The sequence below is a fragment of the Pongo abelii genome, chromosome 3, assembly GCF_028885655.2.
Source record: "Pongo abelii isolate AG06213 chromosome 3, NHGRI_mPonAbe1-v2.0_pri, whole genome shotgun sequence".
NCBI classification, from domain to species: Eukaryota; Metazoa; Chordata; class Mammalia; order Primates; family Hominidae; genus Pongo; species Pongo abelii.
Genome location: NC_071988.2, coordinates 123,098,107 through 123,117,573, shown reverse-complemented (window position 1 = coordinate 123,117,573; position 19,467 = coordinate 123,098,107).

Genomic DNA, 19,467 nt, shown 5'->3' with positions numbered 1-19,467 from the left:
CAGTTTCAGCTTTCTCCATATGGCTAGCCAGTTTTCCCAGCACCATTTATTAAATAGAGAATCCTTTCCCCATTGCTTGTTTTTGTCAGGTTTGTCAAAGATCAGATAGTTGTAGATAAGTGGCGTTATTTCTGAGGGCTCTGTTTTGTTCCATTGATCTATATCTCTGTTTTGGTACCAGTACCATGCTGTTTTGGTTACTGTAGCCTTGTAGTATAATTTGAAGTCAGGTAGCTGCTAGAGAAATCTGACATTAATCTGTTAGGTTTTTCTTTAGCTGATGGTTAGCTGATGCTTTTGCCCCACAGCTCTTAAGATTCTTTCCTTCATCTTGACTTAGATAACCTGATGATTATGTGCTTAGGTGATTATCTTTTTGTGATAAATTTCCCAGGTGTTCTTTGAACTTTTTGTATTTACATGTCTAGATCTCTAGCAAGAACAGGGAAGTATTTCTCAATTATTCCCGCAAATAATTTTTCTAAACTTTCAGATTTGTCTTTTTCCTCAGGAACACCAATTATTCTTACATTTGGCCATTTAACATAATCCCAAATTTTTTGGAGGCTTTGTTCATAATAATAATTATTATATTATTATAATAATTTTTATTATTATTACGCTGGAGTGCAGTGGCTTAATCTTGGCTCATTGCAACCTCCACCTCCCAGGTTCAAACAATTCTCCTGCCTCAGCTGCCTGAATAGCTGGGATTACAGGCATACTCCACCACGCCTGGCTAATTGTTTTGTATTTTTATTAGTGGTGGGGTTTCACCATGTTGGCCAAGCTGGTCTCGAACTCCTGACCTGAAGTGATCCACCCATCTCGGCCTCCCAAAGTGCTGGGATTACAGGCATGAGCCACTGTGCCCAGCCTGTTCATTATTTGAAAATTATTTTTATTTGTTTTTGTCTGATTGGGTTAATTTGAAAGCCTTGTATTCAAGCACTGAAGTTCTTTCTTCTACTTATTCTAGTCTATTCTTGAAAACGTCCAGTGAATTTTGTATTTCTCTAAGTGTTTCTCCAGAATTTTTTATTGTTTTTTCTTTATGATAATCTATTTCTCTGGAGAATTTTTCTTCCATATCTTGTTATTTTTAAAAATATTTCTTTAATTTGGTTTTCACCTTTCTCTGGTATCTCTTTGAGTAGCTTAATAATCAATCTTGTGAATTCTTTATCTACCAATTCAGAGATTTCTCTTGGTTTTGATCCATTGCTGGGGAGCTAGTATGATGTTTTTGGGGAAGCTATCAAACCCTGTTTCGTCATATTACCAGGATTGCTTTTCTGGTTCTTTCTCATTTGGGTAGACTATTTCATTGGAAAGGCCTAGAACTCAAGGCCTACTGTTCAGGTTCCTTTGTCCCACAGGGTGCTCCCTTGATTTGGTGCCTAAAAACCACCTCCCACCCAACCCCAATCATGGCTGTGGCAAGCCCAAATCCACCTAACCCTGCCTCCACCTGATGGTATTTCTCTATCCACCCTGGTAGCTGAACACTAAAGATAGAAACTCTTGGGAGGTTTATGGCCCCACCTATTGCCCGAGAAACCAGAATGCTTACCCTAGACAACTTAGGGCAACTGAGAAAGCATGGATATATGGTTGGAGGCAGGCTATCCCCTCACACTTTGGGAACTCACACATTTTTGGCTGTCTTGCAGAATTTGTAGTGGCATACCACTTATTTTAAAGGATCTGTGAATTATTTGGTTTTCCTGGTATGATCTTGTGGTGGTTCAAAAGTTCACAATGTCAGTCTCCACATGCTGTTCTGTCCATGCAAGTGAGAGCTGCATGTTAGCCCTGTCTCCTAGCTGCCATCTTTTCCCAAGTCCCTTTTCTTTAATTATTGGCATTTCACAATTTGGGGTTTTATTAAGTCTGTATATAATATTAAAATATTAATTTAAAAATATATATTGATAACCTACTAAGTGCCAGGAACTGTTATAGGCAGTGAAGATTTAGTAGTGAAAAAAGTCCTGCCATCAATGAGCTTATATATGGTAATAATAATTATAGTAATTATAATTAATAAAATTAATTGTGGTTTGTTAGAAGGTAATAAATGCTATGAAATGAAAAAAGCATTGTAAAAGGAATGGAGAGTCTCAAGAGTAAAGGCTTGCAATTGTAAACAGAGTAGCTAGGGTTCACCTCAAGGAGAAAATGACATTTGAACAAGAACATGAAGGAAGTGAAGGTAAAAAGCAATGTGGCTATCTACAAAATAAGAATTCCAGACAGAAGGAAGAGCCAACACTACAACTTTAAGTGAGAAAATTCCTGATGTTCTCGTGAAACATCAAGAAAGCCAGAGTGGCTGGCATGATGTAAATGAGAGGAGGAAAAACCAGAGATGACTGGGGGGCAGATTATATATGTTCCTATATAAACCCCTGTAAGACCTTTGGCTTTTTACAAAGCATGAAATGGGGAGCCACTGTAGGTTTTGAGCAAAGGAGTGACATAATATGGCACAATTTATCGTTAGTTCTCTGTCTACTATAAAGAAAAGAGAGTAGGGGCAGGAGAATGAGGCAAGCATGAAGAAAAGACCAGTTAAGGAGATTTTTTTCAGCAATCTGGGGGGAAAATGATAGTGCCTTAGACAACAATAGTAGCAGTGAAGGTGAGGAGACATTGTCAGCTTCTACGCAAATACTCTAGTCAATGCCTTTTAAATGATTAAATTATCAAGTCAAACCACTGCAGTATTATTTAAAAATAGATAATAGAAAGCACCAAGGGAGTAAATATCTCCCAGTCTTAAACATGCCATATTTTTATTCTTGAGCAATTTAGTAATAATGATATCTTTAGTAAAGATGTTTAGGTTCTGAGATCATATTGGAAAAGAATCCTAATTTTCATTTTGCAACAACAGAATCCATTCAAAAACATTATTTAACACATTAAGAATAAACCCTGTCCTGATAAAAATTGTAGTAAAGTTGAAATAGTGATGTCTTTATTCTTGTTACTGTAGTTCTTTAAGAGTCCCTTAATAGCTGGAAGAATAACTCCATCCCTCTCTCAGAAGATCTCTGAGCAGATAAGTACTTTGGGCTCTTAGAGAAAATTGCTGTAGTGAATAAAACACATTTTTTTTGGAAACAGTGTCTCACTCTGTCATCAGGCTGGAGTGCAGTGATGCAATCTCAGCTCATGGCAGCCTCAACATCCTGGGCTCAAGTGATCCTCCCACCTCAGCTTCCCCAGTAGCTGAGATTATAAGCAGGCACCATCATGTTCAGCTGATTTTTTTTTTTTTTTTTTTTTTTTTTGTAGAGACAGCGTTTCTTCATGTTGCTCAGGCTAGTCTCAAATTCCTGGGCTCAAGCGATCTGCCCACCTTGGCCTTCCAAAGTGCTGGGAATACAGGCGTGAGCCACTGCACCCAGTCAATAAAATAACTTTAAATAAACAACCCTAACGATTAATGTCTACTTACAGATAGCAAAAGAGAGGCTTCGGATTATGAACATTTCCAGAACATATCATGGCTTCTTTAGGACCAGACCAGGCCATGCATTACCTAGATTCTGTGGCTAGTCTGAGGTTAGTCTAAAGATCTTTCTTAGCAGCTGCCGAAAATTCATAATAAAATATTTCCTCCACTGAAGCTGAATTTTTAATTGAAAAGAAAAGGTTTCTTCTACTGACACCTCATCAAGATTTGACAGAGAGTGTTAAGACACCTATTCTTTCTCTATTTCTTTCACATTAACTCCTAACCTTCCTGTAACCTCTTCATCTGGGTCCCAAGCCTCTCAAGAAGCTTTGCTTCCACTGGTCTACTTCACTTTCCTAAGTATTTATATTTGTCACTAACTGCATGACTCAGTGTAATATTTCTATATTTTTGAAGGAATATCTATTTATAGTCAGTAAAGATTGTGAATTTTTGTGGATAAACATGGTATATTCATTCAGCAAACATTTATTGGGTATATAATATGCAAGGCACCGAGCGAAGGACTGGAGAAACAAAAGTGAATAGGAAATATTATCTGCCCTATGGAAACCTACAGTCTGATGGCTGTTGTCATAATCATTTCTGTATCCCTAATACCTGTGCATATGTGGTGTGTGGGTAAAGAGAGGGAGTGGGGCAGCAACTTGTGTAATGGTTGTCATGTGCTAGACATTTTATATACCAACACTACATTTTGCAGCCTTCTATTACTCTCATTTCCCCTATGACAGGTATGAGAATTATTAAAAGTAGGTAGCCCAAGTCTCATGGCTACTAAAAAAGAAAAACTGAGATTCAAAGTCAAGTCTTTCTGACTCCAAAATCAAAGAATTTTCCACAAATTTGGTTTAATAGGTACTTAATATCCAAGTTTGTTAAAAGAAAAATAGAAAGAATAAAAAGAAGTGTTTTTTTTTTACTGATTCATTTTTTACTCATCTGAGCATTGAAGTCTATTCTCAATCATGCACTTTTTTTCATGTCAGCCTTTAACTTGCCACTCTTTTACTCAACGTGATCTCCACTGCCTTCTATATCTGTCCAACAACTGGATATTCAGAAATGTAATCTATTACAAATCTATTTCGATGTTAACCTGAACGTGTGTGTGTGTGTGTGTATGGAGAGTAAATAAAAGTAAAATGAAATTCTTACTAAACATCAGTACCAAAGAATGTTCTGCTTCTCAAAAAGCACTAATATATGGCAGGCTCTGGGATGCAAGAACAAGTATATTAACCATACATTGACATATATTAACAACGTGTTAGACCATGCATTAACAATGTTAAAATCTTTAAAGGTAAGTAAAACATTTTTTTCCAACAGTAAAATAATTTGTGTCAAGCCATTTGAGTATGGCCCACAAGTGAATGCAAAGTAGCAGGAGTGTCAGGGAGGTGATGTATGCAAGGGAAAAAACTGGAAAACCAGCCTTAGTGCAAACAGAAGAAAAACCTTAACACTCTTCCAACAATATGCCAGTTGTCAGGGAGAATCATCAGTGAAGATGTTAACACTGACTATCTTGCCCACCCTCTGATGAAGGGAAGTCTATTGCCTTCATTACATTGAGGGTAGGTTGAGGCATAAAGTAAAGTATAGGTCTCAGTTACAAAGCCATGACCAAACAATCTTGTTGACATTCTGTTTAGACCTGTTTTCTTCTAGATCGCAGCTAGTGGTCATTTTATTGAACTAATTATGATTTGAGCTCTTCATGCTGGCTGACTTCAGATTTTAAATAAAGATAAACCTTAATAATAAGGATGAATGGTTTTAATTACCAAAGCCAACCCTTGGAGTATTGTGCTAGCAAAAGAATGTTTATAACATCTTCATCTGTAAGGAAATAAGAAAATTTTTCTTTATTCTACCCTTTAGAACTCTACACACCATTTTCCAGCAGTTCTGCGTTGACCACAGATGACTTCTATTGATTTTATCAGTTGAAATCCATGGATAGCACTGTACCTTCTAAGAGCTTTACTTCACCAGAACCACTATCTGACATCTACAGCTTACTGCTTTGTCAAAATCACTGTGTACTTAGTGTCAGCCATGGAAACTCACAAATAACCTAAAGAGACAATATTCAAATGTAATTCATTTTATACAACCCAAAAAGCAAAAGTCCTTTCTTCTTCAGAAAGGTCATTTTATATGAATTACATTATGAATATCTTTTAAATGATACTTATGTAAGCCTGGGTCTGTGAGTAGGGTTTATCTGTACTATGTCACAATTATGGGAATTTGTAATTTCAGTTGGAAAAGTATTTACGTTTCCTGAAGTTAAAAGAAATTCTATCATATTGTAGATTATTTTCAAAATAATTTTTGAAATATTTCCTTCCCTAAAAACAGAAAAATGAATTACTTAGGATCAAAAGGGGATTTCTTTTGTAAACTCCAAGTTTAACTTAATAGAGACTGTTTTTTAATATATTTAAAGGTGGTAAACATCATTAAGTGGAAAAGAATGTACCTTCACGAAATAAGGTACATTTCAGCAAGATAAAAATCTATATCAGTACAGGTAAACTACTAGGCAATTTGAACTCCACTGAAACTACATTTATTAGAATAAGAACAACTTAGCTACAAAGAAAAAAAGTATCAGAAGCGGCTGACTTTGAGACAGGTCCTAAATAAAGTTTTTGTTTTTTGTTTTGTTTCTTCTATATATGCAGTTTGTAAGTGGCCAGTGGTGTACTTAAATACATAATTGTTAAAAATTTCTATTCTAATCTTTTCCCTTCAATTCATAATAAACATTTTCAGCAGGTTTGGCCTTCCTTTGTCATTGCAGACTGTATTGTCCTAAGTTGCAGAGTGTTTAAAAGAGAAAGCCATAGCTAGACTTGAAGCAAGGGTCAAAACTCAATCTGCCACTTGATAGATGTTTTGACTCTACATTCTCTGTGCCTCAATTTTCCCATCCTTATTTTACTCTAAGATAGTAATTGGACAAAATTTATAGGTTATGGTGAAGATTAAAGGAAGTAAGACACATGAAGTCCTTATATATATAGTTAGCACTCAATAAAGGATATTAATTTTTAATGAAACCAGACCCATTCCATGACATATCTCTGCTTTGATTCACTGTGTGGTTACAGGTCCTCCTCTGCCTCTCATACCAGGGGCTTATAGAGGCTTTAGATAACCTGGTAAGAATCACCTTTCATAGGTTTTTTTGTTTTGTTTTGTTTTGAGAGACTTGATGGTTAATTTAACATTTTCTAGTACTGTTGTCTATGACTCAAGAAACAAGAGGCATTTGGAAGTCTCTAATTTCCTTCTGTCTCCAATAAACCCCTGTGGGTTTGGACTCATCAGTCAGCATCAAGTCAGACTGCAGGACTAAGAGCCTCTGCTCTGGGATCAGAATTCAGCCTGCTGCTTCAAAACACTCTAACAACTCTTTGAAATTCAGGAATCTGCATCCCCTCTGTCACTCTGAACTTGCCCTTGCCTTGGCAGAGAGCATCTGCTGCCCCAGAAAATCATGAGTCCTGCCAGCCCTATTATCCTGAAACCTTTTATTCTTCTTCTCAATTTTCTCATAGGAGTAAAATCTGGATCGATCTTTGTTGTTGTTGTTGTTTTGGTGGGGGAGATTTGAGTTTTATTATTACTCAAACCAGCCTCCCACCAAAAGTCAGAGACTAGGGTTTTTTGTTTTGTTTTTACTTTAAGTTCTGGGATACATATGCAGAATTTGCAGGTTTGTTACAAACGTATACGTGTGCCATTGTGGTTTGCAGCACCTATCAACCCATCATTTAGGTTTTAGGCCCTGCATGCATTACGTATTTGTCCTAATGCTCTCCCTCCTCTCTCCCACCCGATAACAGGCCCCTGTGTGTTTTCCCCCTCCCTGTGTCCATGTGTTCTCATTGTTCAGCTCCCACTTATGTGTGAGAACATGCGGTGTTTGGTTTTCTGTTTTTGTGTTAGTTTGCTGAGAATGATGGCTTCCAGCTTCACCCATGTCCCTGCAAAGGACATAATCTCATTTTTTTATGGCTGCATAGTATTCCATGGTGTATTTGTACCAAATTTTCTTTATCCAGTCTATCATTCATAGGCATTTGGGTTGGTTTCAGGTCTTTGCTATTGTAAATAGTGCTGCAATAAACATACATGTGCATGTGTCTTTATAGAATGATTTGTAATCATTTGAGTATATAACCAGTAATGGGATTGCTGGGTCAAATGGTATTTCTGGTTCTAGATCCTTGAGGAATCACACTGTCTTCCACCATGGTTGAAGTAATTTACATTCCCACCAACAGTGTAAAAGTATTCCTATTTCTCCACAACCTCACCAGCATCTATTGTTTCCTGACTTTTTAATAATCGCCAATCTGGCTGGTGTGAGATGGTATCTCATTGTGGTTTTGATTTGCATTTATCCAATAATCAGTGATGATGAGCTTTTTTTCATCTGTTTGTTGGTGGCATAAATGTCTTCTTTTGAAAAGTGCCTGTTCATATCTTTTGCCCACTTTTTGATGGGGTTGTTTTTTTCTTGTAAATTTGTGTAAGTTCCTTGTAAATTCTGGATATTAGACCTTTGTCAGATATGCAGATTGCAAAAATTTTCTCCCATTCTGTATGTTGCCTGTTCACTCTGATGCTAGTTTCTTTTGCTGTGCAGAAGCTCTTTAGTTTAATTAGATCCCATTTGTCAATTCTGGTTTTTGTTGCAATTGCTTTCAGTTTTCATCATGAAGTCTTTGCCCATGTCTATGTCCTGAATAGTTAAATGGAAAAACTATCCATGCTTATAGATAGGAAGAATCAATATCATGAAAATGGCCATACTGTCCAAAATAATTTATAGATTCAATGCTATTCCCATCAAACTACCATTGACTTTCTTGACAAAATTAGAAAAAAAACTACTTTAAATTTCATATGGAACCAAAAAAAGGGCCCATATAGCCAAGACAGTCCTAAGCAAAAAGAACACAGCTGGAGGTATCATGCTACCTGACTTCAGACTATATTACAAGGCTACAGTAAACAAAACAGCATGCTACTGGTACCAAAACAGACATATAGACCAATGGAACAGAACAGAGACCTCAGAAATAACAACACACATATACAACCATCTGATCTTCGACAAACCTGACAATAACAAGCAATGGGGAAAGGATTCCCCATTTAATAAGTGGTACTGGGAAAACTGGCTAGCCATATGCAGAAAACTGAAACTGGACCCCTTCCTTACACCTTCTACAAAATTAACTCAAGATGGATTAAAGACCTTAATGTAAAACCCAAAACCATAAAAACCCTAAAAGAAAACCTAGGCTATTCTGGATCTAGATCTTTCACAAAACCAGAAGTTCTACTAAAATATTTTTTCTCAAATAAAAGAGCAGTTTTCCTGAGTGCCAAATTTTATCAACAGTCATGGTGCAATAGGCACAGCCTGCAGGCAATGTTCAAATGGCATATTTCTAATCCTGATATAAAATGCTCCTATGATAGCTGTGATAGGAGTACAAACAGAGTAGAGGAGAAACTGAATGGAGTTAATAATCAATTCTAACCTGGGTTCTTGAAATGTGAATACAGCAAGCAAATATGGCAAGTAGGCACAACCCCATTGGGTGTGTCTCGAAAATTGCAAGCTACTTGGTGCAAGTGGAAAGCACTGGGGAAGTGGGGTGAGGGTGGCCAGCAAGAGTCAGACTGTAGAGGGCCTTATATGTCATAATAAATAATTCAGACTTTATCCAGGAAACATGTTCTCCCTTACCAGGCTGCTATTAAAACAATCTGAGGAGCTTTAATAATAAGCTAATTTTGAAAGCCCTGTGATATAATCTGGCTGTGTGTCCCCACAGAAATCTCATCTTGAATTGTAATCTGAATTGCAATCTCAATGTGTTGTGGGAGAGACCTCCTGGGAGGCGATTAGACATGGGGGCAGTCCCCTCATGCTGTTCTCGTGACAGTGAGTTCTCATGAGAGCTGATGGTTTTATAAGGGGCTTTCCCCCTTCACTCTGCACTTCTCTCTCCTGCTGCCATGTGATGAAGGACGTGTTTACTTCTCCTTTCACTGTTATTGTAAGTTTCCTGAGGCCTCCTCAGACATGCAGAACTGTGAGTCAATTAAACTTCTTTCCTTCATAAATTGCTCAGTCTTGGGTATGTCCTTATAGCAGCATGAGAACAGACTAATACAACTTGTAATGGAATTTCAAACTGAATATGAATTATGTGGAAACATATAGCACTGTACAGGATCTGACTAGGTGGTAATAATGTGTTTAATATCAGCATTTAGATATTAGAATAAGATTATTCTATATATATTTGTACTCTTTTAATACTGTTTTGGTGATTCCTGATTTTTTTCAAGTCTTTCTCATGAGTTTATCTCATATTCATACATATATGTGTATATGTGTACATGTACAAAAATACATGTTTTTCCTTATGACTAAGAGATTTATATAAAATAAAGAATGGGCCGGTCATGGTGGCTCACGCCTGTAATCCCAGCACTTTAGGAGGCCAGGGCATGCAGATCACCAGAGGTCAGGAGTTTGAGACCAGTATGGCCAACATAGTGAAACCCTGTCTACTAAAAATACAAAAAATTAGCCGGGCATGGTGGCGCATACCTGTAGTCCCAGCTACTCAGAAGGCTGAGGCAGGAGAATTTCTGAACCCTAGAGTGGGAGGTTGCAGTGAGCCGAGATAGCACCACTGCACTACAACCTAGATGACAGACCAAGACTCCATCTCTAAATAAATAAATAAATAAGATTGGAGAAAGGAAACTAATATAAAAACAAACACCAGTATACAATAGAGAATACACTCAAATATTACATAGCCGTGACACTGGGGTTCTCAAGTCCCAATGCAGGGAGGATTTTTTTTTTTCTTTTTAGACAAAATCTGGGGTGTAGTGGCCTGATAATGGCTCACTGCAACCTCCGCCTCCTGGGTCTGAGCAATTCACCTGCCTCAGCCTCCCAAGTAGCTAGGATTACAGGCATGTGCCACCATTCCTAGCTAATTTTTGTATTTTTAGTAGAGATGGGGTTTTGCCATGTTGGCCAGGCTGGTCTCCAACACCTGATCTCACCCTCCCAAAGTGCTAGGATTACAGGCATGATTCTTATGACATGAATCCTTAAGAGAAATGTTGTACAGTCCAAAAATGCCTCTCTAGAATCTACTTTAACATGAAAAAGATGGATCTGATCCTAGATGATTAAGGCAATTGGTACTGGAATTTCTGGTACACTCAGAAGTTCAGAAACAAGCCAATGTATGTAAAACCTATCATCTCTCTTCTGCATTCTGTACCTTCCACAAGTCATGAAGTCCTGATGATTAGTCTCATAAGTGTTTTTCTCAGGCTCATCTGCATTCCACATCCCCTGCAGCTGACCTAGTTCAGGTATCCATTTCCTCTTGCTTAGACTTGGTCAAATCATCTCACTGTGCGGCTTTCTGCCTCCTTCTACTGTAATCTTCCTTTCATTATAATGTCACTCTGCCTAACATATCCTCATGCTCAACAATTGTTTATTGAACTGGTTATAAACAGCTTTTTTTTTTATTTGAGTGAATGCAATTACAAGGTCAGGTACTGGTGCTCTCTATCAACATATGTACACAGTCACAGTCTTCTCTCAGAAGAAATAAATACTGCTACAAAAAGGAGAAAAATTCTATTTTCATTCCCATTCAACTCAAATTATCAACAAAATCTCTACAGAAGGTTCATAATATAATAATGATAGCAATAATAACAACTACTATTATTAAGTCAAGGCTGAAAATTTTACATACACTTATATTTTGAATCTCATAACAATATTGGCAAGTACTGTTATTATTCCCATTTGTGGATGGCTTAGAAACAGAGAGATTATTTTCCCCAATCACACAGCCACCACATCCATACAATGTACTCTAGACATTTGTCAGAGCATTTTTCCAAAACTGTTTCCTATGGTGGAGATTACAATGCTGACTATGAACTAGATCTTTAAGCCACATTTGGACAATAGTAGACAAACATTATTGTATGTGTTGTCTGTATCATCCAAAAGTCTTTTCGGGCTAACCGTTGCAGCATTTTTGTTTTTTGAGACAGAGTTTCACTCTTGTTGCCCAGGCTGGAGTACAATGGTGCAATCTTGGCTCACTGCAACCTCTGCCTCCTGGGTTCAAGGGATTCTCCTGTCTCAGCCTCCCGAGTAGCTGAGATTACAGGTGCCCGCCACCATGCCTGGCTAATTTTTGTATTTTTAGTAGACACGAGGTTTCACCATGTTGGCCAGGCTGGTCTCGAACTCCTGACTTCAGGTGATCCACCCGCCTCAGCCTCCCAAAGTGCTGGGATCACAGGCATGAGCCACTGCGCCCGGCCTATTTGGAGATTTTTTTTAGTGGAGGTCTTGAAGCCAAGTCAATAAATACTTTTTTTTTTTGGATAAACAGATACTTTTTGGGGGATAAACATAGAAACTTTTTTGGATCAACATAGAAATTGACCCTTCTGACCTTAAAGCTTCAAAATTATATTTGTTTTATCTGAGTTCCTTCCTCAGGAAAGATTTTCAGGTCTCTCAAAGGAAATATCAAAGAACTGAAACTCACCAGATAACCATATTCAGACAAAGGGGTGGGGGGATGGTGCTCATTCATCATGATTGCTTCCTTGCCCCTCCCTAGTTCCTGTTTTCCTACACGTTGTTACATTTCTTCCCTACTGTATAAACCCCTAGTTTTAATCAGTCAAGGAGATGGATTTGAGAATGAGCTCCCGTCTTCTTGGCTGCAACACCTGATTAAAGCCTTCTTCCTTGGCAATACTTGTCATAGTGATTGGCTTTCTGTGTGGTGAGCAGCAAGACCTAGACTGAAGCCTTGGTGTTTGGGTAACAGTTTCAGATATATCATTTGTGTCTCTGCTTTGGAAGCATACATAAAAGCATACATACTACTTTATTCACTGAAGAATGCAGCACATATTTCAATTTTTCACATGCTCTTTAGTCTTCACATAGTTCCCCTTGGCATATAGAGCAGTCACCATCACTATATGTTCCATCTCTCCCTTGCATTCTAGCTAGAACAGCATCATTTCCCTCAGAATAGATTTTTCACATGAATATCTGGACAAATTACCAATATATTTTACATAAGCCACTAAAACTGTGTTATACTTAGCTGTTTTCATCCACTGCAGTTCTGGATGAATTTTACAGTGCTGCAAAATATGGCTTCTTTCTAACTTTCAAACCAAGTAGTCCCCATCCTGAAGATCTGACACCTAAAAATTGCAAAGCTTTGAAACAGTGCTAACAACTTATCTAGGTCTCAGAAATCTTTGGAGACATTGAAAAATAATAAAAGCAAGTAATTTTAAGCCTAATTTCTTAAGAAACATATTCTAATTTTATTCTAAGCTGAACAACATTTGAAACACCATCCTTCCTGAGCCTTATTTACCTATGGTTAACATTATACCTAACTGCAGATACTTAAGAAAATTCAAACCTTCATGTATCTAGTTATGGTCCCAAGTAAATTATTTCAGTTTAATTTGTGTTACAGGAGAGTTATATAATATTCTTTTCTGTTTTTGTGTTAAAAAGAAAATGGCTTTTGCATGTTTGATGTGTGCTTTCTGGTGTTTGCCTCCATTTACATAATGAGGTTAAATTCTAACTAGTTTTCATAAATAAAAGGCTGAATTGTATTTGTTCCAAGATGCAGTTATGCTAACTAGAAGACACACTGCAATCTAGAACTATCTATGATCACTTTCACCTGTGAGGATTCATTTAAACTGTGCAAAATAAGCTTTGTATTTTATACAGGGGATTGGAGTAAAATTTTTTGCTCGAGTGCAGTGGCAAGATCTTGGCTCACTGCAACCTCTGCCTCCTGGGTTCAAGCAATTCTCCTGATTCAGCTTCTTGAGTAGCTGGGATTACAGATGTGTGCCACCACACCTGGCTAATTTTTGTATTTTTAGTAGAGACAGGGTTTCACCTGTTGGTCAGGCTGGTTTTGAACTCCTGACCTCGTGATCCACACGCCTCAGCCTCCCCAAGTGCTGGGATTACAGGTGTGAGCCATCGTGCCTGGCCAGATTGGGATAAAATTAAATGTAACCTTTGGTCTTTTCTTACACCTGTTAGTGTCTAATATGTATAAGAAAAGACCTCTCTGTGCTTTGGTTTTCTCATCTGTAAAGTTGGATACTGAATTACTCTTTAAAAGTAACATTCTAGTGATTCCAGTTAGAACTCAAAAGTAAATGGATATTTGAGATGTAAAAAGGAAATTTTCAAATAGTAAAGTTTTTTTTGGAGAAGCAGTGTTGTGTGACGGAAAGAGCACAGATTTTGTAGCTTGAGTATATGAATTGGATTCACCAAAATGAAATTTATTAGCAATATTGAAGCAGGATATTTCCCTTACCCTTTCATAGGTGGGAACTGTAGTACACAGGTGCTAGAACTAGCCTGCCACTTTGGTGCCAGCAGGGGCAGACTCCACTCCACTCACTCTGTTCTGCTGCATTCCACCCCTCACAGGAAGGGGAGCACAGGTGAGCAGGTGCAAGAGCCAGGGTGAGTGCTTTTGGGCACCAGCAGGATTCGAAACTGTACAGGCCCTGCAACAGCATCTAGGGGGATGCCCACAATCCCTGAAGCCCCAGACGGAGTGTTACAGTGCCGTTTTATCTTTGCCATCTGCAGATGGCTTAAGTGTTAACAGTTTAGCGTGACAGCCTTTTGCATGCACACCCAAGTTCTTGTCTGGCGTCCAGGAAGAATGAGATCACACAAACGAATTGAAAGTGATAAATGTGGGAGATTTTATAGCCAATGAAAGTGGCTATCAGTGGGAGGGGGAGCTGAAAAGGGGATGGAGCAGGAAGGTAATCTTCCCCTGGAGTCCAGCTATCCCCGGCCAGACTCTGCTCTGAAGCTATGCTGTCAAGCTGTCCCTCTGAAGTTAAGCCGCTTCTCTCCTATGTTCAACCATAGTCTCTGACATTCAGCTGCTTCTCATCTCTCTGCCAGCTGAGCCTGGGGTTTTTATGGGCACAGAACTGTGGGCAGCGTGGGCCATGGATGGTTTTGGAAAAGGCAACACTTGAGTGGGAAAACAGGGATATCAGTTCTCACTTTGGGCCACGGTTCCTGGCTTTTCGGCTTGAGGGTGAGGTCCTCACCAGAGACCTGCCCTCTTCTGCCCAGAATTTCCCTGCCTCCTGTCTCTATCGATGTGATCTTGACCTCACCATGAAATGAGGAAATAAATCATTTGTCCTGCATGGGTTCCATAAAGTTTTACAAAACAGGGTGTAGAAAGTACTTGTATGTAATAGATCCTCAATAATGGTAGCTATTTGGGGCATGATAGGATGCTCTTCTCCATTACTTCTTCATTCCTTTACATCTTCACCTATGGAAGCAAAATACTTTTTCATGTAATGAAAATGCTGTGGAATGAGAAGTAATGGATATTAGTAAGAGAATGGATGTTGTGGAATGAGAAGTAATGGATATTAGTAAGAGAAACATTCTTGGTCTAGATGTCACTCCTGTGAATTCCAAGCAATCTCATACTGAGGATGAGTATCCACAACATGAGGGACTAGGGATGGAGTCAGGATAACAGTCTTCTGGCTATGACCTTGCTGCAGGCAGGTCAGCATTTACCCATTGCTTTTTACCACATAAATGAAACACAAAAAGCAGAGAGATAAAACAGAAAGAAAGGGAAAAGACTAACAAACATAAAGAACCTCTGGGACCTTATCTGAGGACATGTTTATAGGAACAGTATGTGAGCTGCTAGCAATTATTAAAATGAAGTTTTAAACCATTCTTATGAATTCAAGTACCAATGTGATTTGCTACTAATAAGACTGCATTTTTTTCTCTAATGGATGAACCAACAGCTCGTCCTTGGTGTGTATAGTGACCTGTCATTAAGGGGAGGAAAGAAGTTTATTTTGATCTTTCTATATTGTGCACTGATCCTGACCATCTGAAATAGCAATCATTCCTCATGCAGAGAAAAATGGCAAACGGCTTATAATTCTTATAAGTTTTCTCTATATGTTGCTATAATTTATACTTATGTATTCATTGGCTGTTATACCTTTAATCCTAAATAGGCAACTTGGCAAAATCACTTATAGGTTTAGCAGACAAATCAGACTCACCACGGCCAAAAAAGAACAACTGGTTTCCTCTCTTCAGCAAACGTTCCATACCACTAGTCCTCCCCACCTCATTGCTCAAAGAAAAAACAAAACACACACAGGCATCTCTTATTACTCTCTTTTCCTCACACCCTACATCCAACTCAACAGAAGCTCTATCCATTTAACTTCTAAAACTTATCCTAAGTCTTGGACACCTTTCCACCTATACTATTTCCAATGTAATTCAAACCACCACAGTTTTCCCTACTTCATACTGTTTGTTTTGTGGTGCTGTAACAGTATACCACAGACTGGGTAATTTATAATGAACAGAAATTTAGTGGCTCATATTCTGGAGGCTGGGAAGTCTAACATCAAGGTGTCAGCATGGACATGGACCTTCTTACTGCATCATTATATGATGGAAAAACGAGAGAGAGAGAGATCTAAACTCGCCCTTTCAGAACAACACCATGAGGATGTAGCCCTCATGGCCTAATCACCTCTTAAAGGTCCCACCTCTTAATCCTGCTACAATGGCAATTAAATTTTTACATGAGTTTTGGAGGGAACAAACATCAAAACCATAGCACTCCACATGAGAGCCAATTTTTAAAAATATAAACCAGATCACACTGCTCCTAGTTTATGATATTTCAAGAGCTTCCCATCAAATAAAATTAGACTTCTTACCAAGGCCTATAAAGCTTATCATCTGCTCTCTCCTTCCTCACTGACCTCAACTCCTCCACTCTTTTTCCCATCCACCAAGTGGCCTTTTTTCTCATTCTCAAAAGTGCCAAGTTTATTTCTACTTTAAGGCCTTCATACCAGGTCTTGACCTGCCTGCGTAGGGTTGGCTTCATGGGTGTGTGAACTGTGAAGTCACAGAAGTGTGCACTGGGCTCAGAAGAGCCCCAGGCCTGGTTTAATGCTCTGCCATTGCTGTCTCAAGATTTTTAAGAATTTATATCTTTTAGTTTGTATTTTTAAATGAAATCTAATGGGACAATGGAGCACATAGGTGAGCAGAAGAAATACATGCAAGATTTCCATCATTTTTTGCCAGCTGATTTGCACACAGCATTTGCAATTTTAAACACACAGAATTCTGGTGGACCTACAACATGGGGGAGTTCATAATGACACAAAATGAATACAAGGTAATCATGTTATTATGTCTAGAACTGGGTAAGCAGGGGCACTGACAACTCTGAAAGGTCATGCTTCTGTTAAGAATCAGAACTTTCTTCAAAAATTTCTCCTTTCTACAGAAAGGAGAAAATTGCATTCCAAGAAACATGAATGACCAAAAAACCATATTATAACCTTTCTTACTCATGTAAGTTCTCAGTATTAAATAACCACCTATAGTGAAAATAACGGGATAGAAGGAAAAAGAAAGATAAGGCAATCCACGGTTCATTTTCCTTTCGTTTCTCCTTACTCGTAAGTAAGCTAAAGGTAGAGAGTGTGGAACGAATGTATGCCTGTCAAGGAGTGAAATAAAAAACTGTTAATTCTGTATAATGCTTCTATTGTCATGGTAAGAATGAAATACCTATGTATGTACAAGTTACAGAATCAAAAATCATTTAATTTTTGTGATGACACATATGAGTTAAACGCTCTTTAAAAATTTCCTGTTTCCTATTAAAACTGGTACAGTGCACACTGTAAAGATGAATGGTAACATTTAGGCTGATAATTTGAAATTTTAATCTTCTTTGCTTAGAATGACATTAAATAGGAAATAAAACACCATGAGTACAGAGAAGAAAGGGGAAAGCTTTATGTTTTAGCATCTTAGTAATACTTTTTTTCTGTTTTTGGAAGAAGAGATTGTTTTCATTTTGCATTGGGCCCTGCAATTTATGTAGCCAGCTCTGCTTGTATGGAGTGTTCTTCCTCGGCCCACAACCTTACCAAGGTGACTCCTTCATGTAATTTATATCTCTGATCAATTACTGGCTTCTTTGAGAAGTCACCTGTCACCCACCAATCTAAATTTGTCACCTAGTGCTCTCTAGCAAAACATCATATCTCAGTACTCTCTTGTAAAGTTGAGTATGAATGTTTTTCTGTACATTTCTATCTCTCTGTATCCTCCCTCTGTGGGAGCAGAACTATGACTTTCTTTTCATTACTTACCCTTAGATTTGAAAACAGTGGCCAGCACTTATTAAGTATTCAGTAAATATTTGTGGAATGAGTGAATAAATGAGTGATTACCAAATATCCGACATACAATGAACTCTTTTCAAGTTACAGAGTAATTTTTCAAAAGACAATACTTCTGCTATTTAAACATTTAGAAGAGCAAAAAAAAATCAATCAATTTTGAACCATAGACAACCAGAGATTAATCTGGAAGTTGGCACCATAAAATTTCAGCAATTTTTTATAATGTGGCTGTAAAAATGATTATTGCAACAATGTTTTTCCTGCTATTTTCCTATTACATATTTTTAAATAATTGCACGTTGTTTTAATGTATCATGTCTAATAATCTTTTGATTAAATGCTTCCAATGATTGACCAGCTATAAGTTTTAGACAGAGACTATGTCATGGTTTTTTATTTTATTTTTAAATAATTTCCTCCTAAAACATTTAGGACAGGCAAGGCTAATGGGTTACGTCTTGTGTGTTACATTGCTAGATAGGAAATAGTTGCCTGAGAGATTATGTTAAAACTAATAACAATTTTTTGCCTTACTATTTGGGAAAGGCCGAATAATGATGTCTCCAACGGGTGCAAAAGTGGGAAACGGAAGCCCGAATACCATGAATCTACCATCCCCATTCTAAGATACTCACCAAGATAAGGATAGTATAAAGCCAAAAGAATTTCAGGTTTTCTGGTCTAGAATAAAAGTGTACATTCTTTGTGCTCCCAAGGTAACAATTTTCCCTTAGGCAATTCTGAAAATAATTGTGAATGATGAAAAGAAATCAAAATTCTGCAGAACATAAAACAATGTCACCCTGTGATTTGTTATGAATATAATTTCTGTAGAGCCAAATATATACAGGTATGCCTAATTGTCATTAATACTAAATATATTTTCATCTTTAGTAAGATAGGGTTTAACTTTTTGGAGGGGGATATTAAGTTAATATATTTGGGGTATTTGTAATACAAGGGTAAAAAGTAAATTTATACGTACTATAAGAATTTTATTTGTCTTTGCAAAATGCTTCTAGCCATCAGTATTTATAACAAATTTTTTGCTATATCTAATTGTATTGTCTATACCAAAGACAGAATAAAATGGTTTTCCATTTCTTAATCAACGCTGAGTGCTCCATGGCAACTATGTGAGAATGATCATATAAACCCTGAACATTTCAGTTACTTCGATGGGATATTTATGATAGAATAATATATCCTATTTTATTAAATGTGATAGGTGTAACTCTGTAAAATTAAGATGTAAGGGAAAAACTACCAAGAACTCTGCACAGATTAATTTTACAATCTAGATGAAATGGACCAGTTCTTTGAAAAGCAAAACTGGTTCAATATGCAAAAATCAATTAATGTACTCCACCATATTAATGGCTAAGGGAGAATTATATAACCATATCAATTGGTGCAGAATAAGCATTTTGCAAAATTCATGATAAAACACCCATTTGTGATTCAAGATAAAAACACTATTTCATGATGAAAACTATCACAAAACTAGGAATACTGGGGAACTTTCCTCCTAAGATCAGGGGAAAGGAAAGAACTTCCACTCTCACTACTCG